This window comes from Giraffa tippelskirchi, chromosome 6 (genome assembly GCF_054371585.1).
Source record: "Giraffa tippelskirchi isolate mGirTip1 chromosome 6, T2T-mGirTip1v1.2.pri, whole genome shotgun sequence".
In the NCBI taxonomy this organism is placed as follows: domain Eukaryota; kingdom Metazoa; phylum Chordata; class Mammalia; order Artiodactyla; family Giraffidae; genus Giraffa; species Giraffa tippelskirchi.
In genome coordinates, this window is record NC_137280.1 from 65,813,249 (window position 1) to 65,827,137 (window position 13,889).

The window sequence follows — 13,889 nt, forward strand, 5'->3', positions numbered from 1 at the left end:
ACTGAAAAGGATATACAGAGGAGGGAGCTGGTCTATTTGGTAGCACCAGATGTGACTCTAGAACCTGGTTTATGTGGATCGTAAATGGCAAAACATGGATTCCCTATTAGCATCATGTATTTCTTAATATTTTTTTTCTTAATTCTTCCTTTGGATAATCAAAGTTGTTTTAACTTCTAGAAAGCATGATTGATAAAAACTGAAATACCATGTGTGCTGCCATCACAATTAGTCCTCTCCTTTCCTTCAAAGTGGATGCAAGTACATTTTAAGTGTTGTGAACATAGAAGCATTCAGAAATCCAAAAGTCTGAGAAAGCAGTGATCAATGTGTAGGACAGTTTCCTTTTATTAAATCTAATTTCTTCATGGTGTTAATAAGGACACCTATTACTCATATTGTGAAATTTAAATAGGGGATATCAAAGATAAGTAGCAGAAATCAATCTACTCTAGAAAACAAATGATCTCATTAAAGAAGTGCTCATTTGTGTCTGCCTTCTTATAAAAATAAAAGCAACATCATTCCACGGTGACTAGCAAAATAGGGACCAGTAGGGAACATCTTCCATTAGAGAATCTCTAATTAGGTTTTATTTTACATAGTTACTTACTGAACAAATATTATCATTTGAAGTAGTTAGTAAACAATGACAGGTGTAGTCAGAATATAATTGGCGCTCTGATCGCGCAAGCAAGCCTTTAAGATGGCGCCAAAGAAAGACAAGAAGCCTAAGAAATCAACCTGGAAGTTTAATTTGGATCTTACTCATCCAGTAGAAGATGGAATTTTTGATTCTGGAAATCTTGAACGGTTTCTGCAGGAAAAGGTTAAAGTGAATGGAAAGACTGGAAAACTTGGGAATGTCGCTCACACTGAAAGCTTCAAGAATAAAATCATGGTCATTTCTAAGAAATGGTATGTGAAGTATCTTACCAAGAATTACCTTAAAAAGAACAATCTTCTTGATTGGCTTCATGTGGTTGCATCTGACAAGGAGACCTACAAGCTTCATTACTTCCAGATTAATCAAGATGAAGATGAATCTGAGTCTGAGGACTAGATGAAGCCATCCTTTATAGGGCTTTACTTGCTAATAAAACAAATTAAGCATACAAAAGAAAGAAACATCTTGAAATGGACCTTTAGCTTATCAGTGAATAAAAAACATTGCTCTGTATGTTAAGCATTCATCTCTTTTATTTAAGTGTATACTGTTTATACGGTGTTGGCTTTCCTTTAATACTTTTTAAATTTTTATTGGAGTATAGTTGATGTACAATGTTGTGTTAGTTTCAGGTGTACAGCAAAGTGAATGAGTTGTACATATATCCACTTGTTCTTTTGTCATACAGACCATTACAGAGTATTGAGTAGAGTTCTCTATGCTATACAGCGGTTTTCTACTTATCTGTTTTATGTATGCTAAGTCACTTCAGTTGTGTCTGACTTTTTCAGACCGCATGGACTATAGCCCGCCAGGCTTCTCTGTCCATGGGATTCTCCAGGCAAGAATACTGGAATGGGTTGCCATTTCCTACTGTTTTATGTATAGTAGTGTGTACATGTTAGTGTCAATCTCCCAAAGTATTCCTCTCTCCCGTATCCCCTGGTAACCATAAGTTTTCTACATCCAACTTCAGTTTTGTAAATAAGCTAGTGAAATTTCTTTCAGGATTTCTGCAATGTACTGATTTTATAGATGTCTTCAAGTTAAAGTATATAGCGAAAAAATTAAGCTCAATTTTGGGGATAGCTATATAATATTTAAATTCTGTCAAAATAAAGAATATCATTGGCGATAAAACCTTGAATATTCAGGTGACATAGACTTGGGTTTGCATTTTAGTTACAATATTTATGAGATATGGAAACTTGGACAAATTATATATTCTTTCTAGATAGTGGTTTTTCTCACCTCAGAATTAGGAGAATACTAGAATTCATACAGCTGACATCAGCATTGTTTGAAATAATACATGGAAAGATCTTTACTCATAGAAAGAACTTTTGAAAGTGGCACATTCACTTGATAAATATTGGCCACTTATCCTTTTTATCGTCTTATATTAATTCCCTTTATGAAGGGCTTCTGACATGTTATTATCCTCTTTAGTCACTATTCTATAATTCTATGCCACCAAACTTATATACATGGAGATTAAACATTTGCAATCCAAATAGAAAATAAGGTAGAAAAAATATTATGTAACATTTTTAATTGATCAGCCACATATTCCAAATAGTTCCTTTATATTTATCTTTATTTTTCATTTTTATATTTATCTACAAAACTCTAGGTGTGAAGCTGGATTTAAAACAGAACTGATCTTTCTATCTCAAGTCACACTGAACCACTCTAATATGATAGACATCCACATGAACCACTGTATGTATGTACGTTTGTATGTTGTTGCTGTTGTTCAGTCACCCAGCCTTAGCCAACTCTTTGTGACCCCAAGTCTCAGTGACCCCATGGACTGCATCATGCTAGGCTTCCCTATCTTTCACCATCTCCCGGAGTTTGCTCAAATTCATGTCCATTGAGTCAGTGATGCCATCCAACCATCTCAGCCTTTGTCATCCCCTTCTCCTTTTGCCTCCAATCTTTCCCAGCATCAGGGTCTTTTCCAATGAGTCGGCTCTTTGCATCAGATAGCCAAAGTATTGGAGCTTCAACTTTAGCCATCGCCTTTCCAACAAACATTCAGCATTAATTTCCTTTAGGACTGACTGGTTTGATCTTTTGCAGTTCAAGAAACTCTCAAGAGTCTTCTCCAAAACTACAGTTCAAAAAGCATCAATTCTTCGGTGTTCAGCCTTCTTCATGGTCCAATTCTCACATCCATACATGACTACTGGAAAAACCATAACTTTGACTACACAGAACTTTGCAAAATATGATGTCTCTGCTTTTTGTCATAGGTTTTCGTCCAAGGAGCAAGTGTCTTAATTTCATGGCTGCAGTCACTGTCCACAGTGATTTTGGAGCCAAAGAAAATTAAGTCTGTCCCTGTTTCCATTGTTTTCCCATCTATTTGCCATGAAGTGATGGGACCAGTGATGAAGTCTTTCTTTTGGGGGGCTCCAAAATCACTGCAGATGGTGACTGCAGCCATGAAATTAAAAGACGCTTACTCCTTGGAAGGAAAGTTATGACCAACCTAGATAGTATATTTAAAAGCAGAGACATTACTTTGTCAACAAAGTTCCGTCTAGTCAAAGCTATAGTTTTTCCAGTAGTCATGTATGGATGTGAGAATTGGACAGTGAAGAAAGCTGAGCGCTGAAGAATTGATGCTTTTGAACTGTGGTGTTGGAGAAGACTCTTGAGAGTCCCTTGGACTGAAAGGAGATCAAACCAGTCCATCCTAAAGGAAATCAGTCCTGAATATTCATTGGAAGGACTGATGTTGAAGCTGAAACTCCAATACTTTGGCCACCTCATGCGAAGAACTGACTCATTGGAAAAGACCCTGATGCTGGGAAGAATTGAGGGCAGGAGGAGAAGGGGACGACAGAGGATGAGATGGCTGTATGGCATCACCGACTCGATGGACAAAGGTTTGGGTGGACTCCGGGAGCTGGTGATGGACAAGGACACCTGGCGTGCCACGATTCATGGGGTTGCAAAGAGTCAGACACGACTGAGTGACTGAACTGAACGGAACTGATGGGACCGGATGCCATTATCTTGGTTTTTTGAATGTTGAATTTTAAGCCAGCTTTTCACTCTCCTCTTTCACCCTCATCAAGAGGCTCTTTAGTTCTTTGGTTTCTGCCATAAGGGTGGTATCATCTGCATATCTGAGGTTATTGATATTTCTCCCGGCAATCTTGATTTCAGTTTGTGCTTCATCCAGCTCAGCATTCACATTATGTGCTCTACATATAAGTTAAATAAGCAGGGTGACAATATACAGCCTTGATGTACCCCTTTCCAAATTTTGAACCAGTCTGTTGTTCCATGTCTGATTTTAACTGTTGCTTCTTGAAGACCTGCATACAGGTTTCCCAGGAGGCAGGTAAGGTGGTCTGGTATTCCCATCTCTTTCAGAATTTTCCTCAGTTTGTTGTATGTTTGTATGTGTGTGTGTGCTATTTATATGTAGTTTTTTAAACTGGTCAACTTACCAACCATTTCACCTCTGAATCTCCAACACCTGACCTTCGGCTTCAACGATGTCCACGATGTGTGTTGTCAATAACCTAACACATTTATCTGAAGCACAATAATCCAAAGTATTTACTAGAGCTCTAAACTAACATACATAATTCTAAATATTACAATTTGTATAAAACCATGGTATCAAAATAATCTTCAAGTTTTGAACAAAGAGAATTCTAGTATAGATAACATTTATTGAGTGCTTTACCATAAGCTGGGCACTGTGCTTTACATGCAAGTGTTTTACATGCATTTACTCCTCAATACCACTTTCTGAATTGAGCATTATTATTATTGCTTTCATGGTAAAACTGACATTTAAGGAAGCCAGGAGTCTTTTAAGTTGGAGACATTTATGGAATCTCCAATACCAGGACTCAAAAATTATTCTTCCTATCTCCGAAGCCCCTGCTCTGAAATTCACTTCATTTTATTGCCTTCCTTTCTCATCCTTAAATATGCATAATTTTTATTAATAATTCAGTATCAACTTTATGGCTTGGACTCTGCTTCCAGATTCATGGAGAAATTGATTGGCCATGTCAGATAAGCAAGAGCAAGAAGGAGAAGCAGAGATTGGGGGAAACAAATGGGATTAGAGGAAAAGACTTGAACTCGACCTGCAGGGTATTTTGGCAAACATTGTCCCATGCCTACTCTGTGCCCAGAACACCTTTTTTGCCCAAATAACCTAAATTTTGATCTGAATCATGATGTACTCATTCCTGGGTGATTAACTGTTATTGATTAGTAGCCAATCATTATCATCTTATGCTCTATTTTTCTTGCCACCAGTATAGCTGTGGTTCAAATTTTAGCTTGTGAAAGGTAAGAAGCTTTCTGGGGGTTTGAAAAAAAAAAAAAGACTTTTGTTTTCCTGATTTCAAAAACAAAGTCATGATCATTCCTTCCCACCATTTTAAATACGAAACTGATGTCTGGAGCTACAGTAACTACCTGAGCCCATTTGAGAAAAGCCAAGTAAATCACAATTGAACCTCAGCATAATGGAACCACTCAACCAGCACTGTTTTCAAGTTTCTTGTTACAGGAGACATCCACTATCAGTCAAATTCCCATTACTTGGATTCAAAGACATTTGTATCTGATAAAAAGATATAAGCTATGGATAAATACCGAGATGCAAGTATTAATATTATGAGACTTCAGAAGCAAACAAAAGCAAAGGATTTATAGTTGTTTTACTGTTTAATGCCTTCTTCTGGTTGTTTTTCCTGCCATGTTTAAATGGCTTTCCTAAGTATGATGATATGTTCCTGGAGAGACAAAACTTAGTTCTATAAATGACCCAATACCAGGTATATTCAGCTTCACATTTTGAAGCTACAACTCTGCCACAAAAAAGCACATAGCTACATGCCTCAGAGCACTGAACGATGGCAGAACCAACCAGAGACTTAGCCGAAAACTCACTCTGCTTCTTCATATGCATCTAATTCACTGCCCCTTGGTACCTCAGCAAGTAACAGACACAATAAAATTTCAGTGTAATAGACCCAGCTCATAAAGTTTCCATTTCTACCAGGACTTTTCCTAACATAAAACTGGACACCCCAGCAGCACATTTGCTGTCTACAAGTGTTAAAACTGTGGTTAAGGCTGAATATTAACAGCATTTCACACTTGTGCTGTCATCTGGATTATATAACAATGTGTGGATTTTATAAACAGCAACTGCTCGTTTTTGTGGTTGGCTTTTTACTGGATGTGCCCAAGAGCCATGTGACTGTATGAGCTGGAAACAATGAGATCAAGCAGAAGTGAGCAGCAGCATTCCATGGCACAGGCAAAACCAAGTTCTTCAGGAACTTACAGAAGAGATGGCTACCAGAAAAGTCCTCACACTCCAAAACTGTGGTCAAAACACCACAAAAATCTACATGTGCATTTTCTCGTAGATTGACTCAGCCATGTGAGAGCTTCTCACAGTTCTTCTACCACATTATTTTGTCCTAAGAATACTGTTGGACTGTAATACTGAAAGAGTATAGCATGATATTGTCTAAAGGTAAATCACTTTTAGAAGACACATGTCAAATAATAAGAGCACCCATTATGTTGAAAATCATTGTTGTAGATATTGATTTCTTCAGTTCAGTCACTCAGTCATGTCTGACTCTTTGCAACCCCGTGGACAGCAGCACACCAGGCTTCCCTGTCCATCACCAACTCCCGGAGCTTGCTCAAACTCATGTCCATTGAGTCAGTGATGTCATTCTCTGTCGTCCCCTTCTTCTCCTGCCTTCAATCTTTCCCAACATCAGGGTCCTATCCAATGAGTCAGCTCTTCACATCAGGTGGCCAAAGTGTTGGAGTTTCAGCCTCAGCATCAGTCCTTCCAATGAATATTGGCACTGATTTCCTTTAGGATGGACTGGTTGGATCTCCTTTCAGTCCAAGGGACTCTCAAGAGTCTTCTCCAACACCACAGTTCAAAAGCATCAATTCTTAAGCACTCAGCTTTCTTTATAGTCCAACTCTTAGGGCTTCCCTGATAGCTCAGTTGGAAAAGAATCCGCCAGCAATGCAGGAGTCCCTGGTTCAATTCCTGGGTCGGGAAGATCCACTAGAGAAGGGAAGATCCACTAGAGAAGGGATAGCCTACTCACTCCAGTATTCTTGGGCTTCCCTTGTGGCTCAGCTGGTAAAGAATCTGCCTGCAGTGTGGTAGACCTGGGTTCAATCCCTGGGTTGGGAAGATCCCCTGGATAAAATTGATTCCTAGGAAACATTTTACATCTGCCTGACAAATGACCTATTATTTCATGGAATGATGCAATCTTTTTAGAAGTCTTTTTGTAATATTAGTGCTGAGAATGGAAGTGAACATAATTGTCCATGACTGTGTCCAGAGACAATTTATGGAACTTAAAAGGTGAAAACAAATCACAAGGGAGATGAAAAAGGAAGAGCAAATTCCCCAAATACTATACATGGATAACATCTTTAGGGAAGAGCCAGTGGAGGTAGAGAGTAAGGTACAGATGGATAGAGAGTCCTGTGGTCTACTAAAGTTCCTGTTCTAATATAAATATTAGAAGGCCCTCTTGCAAATCAGTATTTTTAATGTATTGTTATGTCAACTGGCAAATATTGACATTTAAGGATTATATTGGAATTTGTCAAAATAGGCAGAGATACCTCTATTGCTGTAGATCTTCTAATACAACTGTGGGTTTGAGGCATAATCTCATAAAGAACTACATAAGAATACAAGAATTGGATAACAACAAAAGTTAAGCAAAAGATGTTCCAATAGAGAATGGGATTAGAAAGCAAGTGCATTGACAATACATAAGTGTTAATCAAGTTGTACTGGATAAAGTGAACTGCATTTAGCTGTGGGGTTATAACAAAAGTAAGACACAACTGACCTCAGGACATTCTCAGTTTGTCATGGAGACAGTCTTACTGTTTCAGTAAAATATCTGGTTGCAATCTTAATACATCTATTCCATCTCAAAGCTTATACTCATAGTCTTATACTCAAAGCTTATATTCATCATCTCAAGGAATTAGCCTTTTCATAGCATCTCACTCTTTCATTATTTCTGGACCCACACCCTATCCTCTACTCCAATATATCTCCAACGTAATTCTACTTCATGGTGTCTCTCTACCCAACATTTTCAAAACTTTAGTTGTTCCTGCTATCTATCTGATTGCCTCCATGCTGCCTATTTCAAATTCCAAAGAGAAGACCACTGATGGGATATGGCCATGTTTTCAGGACAGGACACATTATGGCTTGCTTATATCCTGCAGGTTAATCCTCCCTGGATAACTACCCTTCCTGATCCCAGGGATTAATAGCCCATGAGAAACCACCTAGTTCTTTTGAGAATGAAATGTGATATTAAAAGCCACGTGTATAGAACTGGCACCTTGCAGACACTCAAGAAATGCTATTCCACTTTTTTCTCCCCCACCTACTAATTCTGGGCCACTGGCTATTTTCCTTTCCATTTGTGACTAGAAATCCTTTTGTGAACCAGGGACTAGAAACCTTGCACTGATTGGAATATGGCAGTCATTCAACATCTCCCCTGTCTGCTCTCACTAAGTTCATCTGACCCAATGGGAATGGAGAATTTCAGACTGCTTCATGGGTCACTCTGGAAAATTCCAAATTGAAGCTTTTTTGAGAAAGGAGACATTACCTCAGAACTTCCACATGTAGCTATTATGGAGTTTCTGTTTATGTGAATGGATATTTTCACCAGATACTGGAAAAATGCTAAAGCTCAACTCTAGCGCAATAAAGGCAGCTCATTTAGCCATTGACTTAAGGTATTATGAGAAATATAGTTTAATTAGACAAATGCTCCATGAGAACCATGGCAAAAGCAAATTATTATTTTAAAAAGAGAAAAATATATAAAGAAAAAACAGATTTCTGTCATTTTCTTTTTGTCAGTGCCTTTGAAAAAACAGACGTGGTTTCAAATGAATGCCTTAAATTCCAAATGAGAAATTAGGGAAGCCTAGTCTCTCTGCTGATTGGATGGATGAATAGATGAGTGTTCAAGGTTTTTTTAAAATTTGTATCTATTGTGAATAAACCAGTGGAATATTAACTGAGAAGGTCTTTAGAATGCTTCTTGGAGGACAGGCATTTGAAGAAAATAATAAAGGATGAGTAATTAGAAGTGAAGTTTGGGGAAAGAATATTTTTGATTGAATATAAAGTATAGAGAAAGCTAAAATGAATAGAATTTTATCTCCCATGTAATGAACAGTAAAAATACCTCTTCATTTTCACTTATCAATAGAAAGAAGACGTTTTTCCAAAAGAAATCAGAAAACTTCAAAAAGTATAGAAAATGTGTTTTTAGTAAACAATATTTTCTTATTAATTTATGGCCCATTTCTTTTTAAAAAATATATTTACTTTGGATAAAAGCAATGAGCTACACTTGATTTGAAACTAGAAAAATTCTATAACCTAAAACGTAATTTTTATTTCCTTGTGTTTCTACTATTCTTATTCATACAAATACACATTTATTTAATTATTACCATAGTGTTTTTGGTGTTCCATTTTAACATTATTTTGTTAATGTTTTACCATTATCTTTATAATTATTATGTTTAATTATTCATAACACTTTATTGAATGGAGAAATCATAACTTACTGGGTTGTACCATTTAAGTGCTTCAATATTTTTGTCATTATATATAAATTTACAAAGATAATCTCTGTTAATATGGCCTTTTTATTTCAATTAGCTTATTTCTTTAGGATAAATTCTCAGGAGTGACATTACTAGATCAGAGGACACAATCTTTATTACTGTGGTTCTTGATGCATATTGCCAATTGCAATCACAAGACAATTACCAATTACACACCAACCAGTAGTGAAGTGAAGTGAAAGTTGCTCAGTCATGTCCAACTCTTTGCGACCCCATGGACTATATAGTCCATGGAATTCCCCAGGCTAGAATACTGGAGTGGGGTAGCCTATCTCTTCTCTAGGGGATCTTCCAAACCCAGGAATCGAACCAGGTCTCCTGCATTGCAGGAGTATTCTTTAGCAGCTGAGCTATTAGGGAAGCCAACCAATAGTACATCAGTGTATTAATTTTGTGGAGCACTGCCAGCTTTGGGTGCCAACATTTAATTGTTGAATAATTTAGCAGGTATACAAATAATTGGGAGAATTTTAACTATAATGAACTATTCCACTAGTACTAATTAAGCCCAGGTCCAGGTGGGGAGTGTAGAGATGACTTTTTATTCTCATTTCATGCAGCAAAAAAGTGGAGAAAGTGAAGCAAGATGAGAAAGGGAATCACTGCTCTGGATACCACGGCCTCTGGGCCTTGGTTAGGATATTGTCTTTGATATCAGCACTGTGAAGGGAAATTGGGGATTTCATTTGACCCCTGACCTCCAAGAGCTTTTTAAAAATCTTAATGAAGAGATTGTAATCAGGGGCTGTTCCCATCTTTCAAAAAAAACCTGCCCCTAACTCCATTCCCACCAATGTGCAGAAACCAGAGTACCACAACCAATACTTGGAGGTATGACTCCTCATCTTCAAGTAAGACAGGAAAAAGGGAGGGTACTAAGGGCACCCCTCTACTGGGAGCAGTGCTGGGTGCTCTACACATCTGGTCTCATTTTATCCTAACAACAGTCCACAAGGCCAATTCCATTCTTACAGTGAGGGAACTAAGGTTCAATGTACTTACTTTGGAACGACTTTCTATTTGTCTTTCTTACTGATGAAGAAGCCAGACCATCCTCAAAGAACTTTGATAGAACTAGAGAACCATTTTTATCCTGTCTTTCCTTTTTAAATCCACAAGGTACCTTCACTGTCTCCACCCTGTTGAAACTGGGGGTCTCCGTACTTCAGAAGACTGGCACATCAGGTGAACTGAACCTATTCCCTTCACCCATCTTATACATGTTTAGAACTTCCACAGGAGGTCAGCTGGATCCCACGGATCTAGGAATGAAGTGAACTGAAAGTTGCTCAGTTGTGTCCGACTCATTGTGACCCCATGGACTGTAGCCCACCAGATCCTCTGTCCACAAAATTCTCCAGGCAAGAATACTGGAGTGGATAGCTGTTCCCTCCTCCAGGGGATCTTCCCAATGCAGGGATCGAACCCAGTTCTACCGCACTGCAGGTGGATTCTTTATTGTCTGAGCCACCAGGGCAGCCCAAGAGTACTGGAGTGGGTAGCCTATCCCTTTTCCAGCAGATCTCCCTGACCCAGGAATCAAACTGGGGTCTCCTGCATTGCAGGTAGATTCTTTACCAGCTGAGCTACCAGGGAAGCCTGATCTAGGAACAAATGAGATCAGAAGTCCAAATCTTGACTATCTTCTATGATTTTAAACTAGTCCCCTCTGCTCCCTAGGTCTCAATTCCTCAAATGTGCATGGAGACACAGGGAGAAACCAGGAGATTCGGGGGATTATTCCTGCTTTACTGATGGATCACAAAACTTCCCCCATGGACTGCACAACCAGGAAGAAACCAGGCTGAGAGCTGGTTCTCTCCAGAAATGTGATTCTACAGTTTCAGTTTCCTGGAACAACTGAAGAGGGTGGTAATCAAATCCATGGAGAGCAACTTTATGCGGCTAATATTCCAAAGCTTTTTAAGTGCAGTAATAAACAGAGCACATCTTGGTGACACAGAAATTATGAGGCAGAGACCATAATAATAACTCATGTCTGCTTCTATTCACCAGAATAGACAAGAGATACTTCCACTCCCAAGACACCAGTGCAGAAAAAAAAAAAAAATAATAATTCCATTAGTTGCCACCACATGTATTTTGCTTTATGCTAGCCTTTTTTTTTTGCCACCCACAAAAGTGAAACTCAATCATCTGGAGAAGCTGTCTTATGTCTAGGAGTTAGTGGTGGTCAATTAACTGAATCATTTGAAGCTAGGCATCATGCTTTCCATCCTGGAAAGCAAAGCTCTTCTCTATTAGGCATTTTTGGTTTACAACAATATATATTCAATAGCTTGGAAGCAATTTTGATTATTAACACATCACATTTGCAAAACATTTCCCAAATTCTGAAAATTTCAAGGAAATTCAGTGATCATGTTAGCCTAAGTTTATCTCCTCCATCTCACCACCTCCCACCCTTAAAATAACTCTTGCTGCTGCTGCTAAGTCGCTGCAGTCGTGTCCGACTTTGTGCGACCCCATAGACGGCAGCCCACCGGGCTCCCCTGTCCCTGGGATTCTCCAGGCAAGAATACTGGAGTGGGTTGCCATTTCCTTCTCCAATGCATGAAAGTGAAAAGTGAAAGTGAAGCCGCTCAGTCGTGTCTGACTCCTAGCGACCCCATAGACTTCAGCCTACTAGGCTCCTCCGTCCATGGGATGAGTACTGGAGTGGGTTGCCATTGCCTTCTCCAAAAAACTCTTGGGGAGATTTTTATCTAACTTTCGCTGAATACACAGACACTGAACCGTACTATTTGATTTTCTATGATTCATCACATTCTATCTTGTGTAAGAGTTCCAATTAGTGGTGTGAGAAAGGCAGGAAGCATTTATTCTTCATACATCTGTTCTTCGAGGATGGATAATGAGCCTCATACTTCTTTTCCCCATGTTAAGCACAAATAATTCCTTCACCATTCCTGGCTGGTGACAAACATCAGATCCTTTTCCCATCTTGCTTTCGCTTCCCAAAGGGGAATGCACACTTGACCAATTCACACTTTAAAACAATCCATCTACACAACACCTCTAACGTGGGCTGTGTCTGAGAAAACGATTAGAATTATCACCTCCCTTAATCTGTACACTCCATCTCTAGTAATATTGCCTAATCATGCTTTAAGTCTCTTTCAGCACCTGTGGCACTCATTTGGCTTGTGCTTAGTCCTGTGGTCAATTTGTGAGCTGTGCTCTTTCTCCAAGACACAAGCAGGGGTATATTGAGAATAAAAATGCTCACAGTCACTCAGAATAGTGCCATTTTACAAAATCAAAGTCAGCCTAGATTATGTTTTGGACACCCCCTTCCTTTTTGCTGCTCTCAGACCCTCTGTATCTCTTCGACCTCAACACAGCTATCAGGCTTCTCCCCAAAAGTAGTGTGCTATAATGGTTAAGAGCCTGGCATACTCAGGGTCATCTCCCAGTTCTGACCTTGGCTAACTCTGTAGATTTCAGAAATTCACTTAATGGTTTTGTGCCTCATGTGTAAAACTATAATAGTACCTCCTTTATTGTGTTGAGTATTTAATATATCTAAACACCTAGGACAGTGCCTGGCACGTATTGGGTGCAGGCAATGGCACCCCACTCCAGTACTCTTGCCTGGAAAATCCCATGGACGGAGGAGCCTGGTAAGCTGCAGTCCATGGGGTCACTAGGAGTCGGACAAGACTGAGCGACTTCACTTTCACTTTTCACTTTCATGCATTGGAGAAGGAAATGGCAACCCACTCCAGTATTCTTGCCTGGAGAATCCCAGGGACGGGGGAGCCTGGTGGGCTTCCGTCTATGCGGTCGCACAGAGTCGGACACGACTGAAGCGACTTAGCAGCAGCAGCAGCTGTGTTATAACTCTAACAAAGTATTAGGGATAATCAGGCCTGGGGTACAGGCCGCCAGGAGTATAGCCACTACCCAGGCTCCCAGAACCAATATCTCCTTAGACTTGTCATGATCTTTCAGACTTTCAATTTCTCTATCCATAAAGTGGGGAAACCTATCAAGATACCGAGGGTCCTTTCCAGTCCTATTTATCAAACTGTTATTGCTGGCAAGTCTTGGATCATCTAGCTCCTGCCATGTGTATAACAAGCATCCCCAGCTTGGATAGTAAGTGATAAAAGATGAGATCTGGGGACTTCCCTGGAAGTTCAGTGGTTAAGACTCCACACTGCCAATTCAGAGGGCGCAGGTTTGGTCCCTGGGGGAGAACTAAGATCCCACATGCTATGCAGTGAGGCTAAAAAATAAATTTTCTTTAAAAATATTTTTCTAAAAGCTAAGATTTGACTTGTCTAGGAAACAATGCTTTTATCATCCAAACCAATAAAGATGTCGAGGTGAAAGGCTTTGTAATTATGGAAGAGAATTTGAGAAGACTGCTGAAGACAGTAGTGTCTTTTCAGAGTCTCTTTATATCACACCATGGAGGCAGGAAAGTCAAAGTGTTAGTCACTCAGTCCTCTCTGACTCTTTGCAACCCCATGGACAA

General features: G+C 39.2%; 1 pseudogene; it reads left to right on the plus strand.

Moving 5' to 3' along the window:
• The first annotated feature begins 705 nt into the window (after positions 1-705).
• LOC145509068 (ribosomal protein eL22-like pseudogene) lies at positions 706-1,150 on the plus strand (annotated as a pseudogene).
• The last annotated feature ends 12,739 nt before the right edge of the window (positions 1,151-13,889 follow it).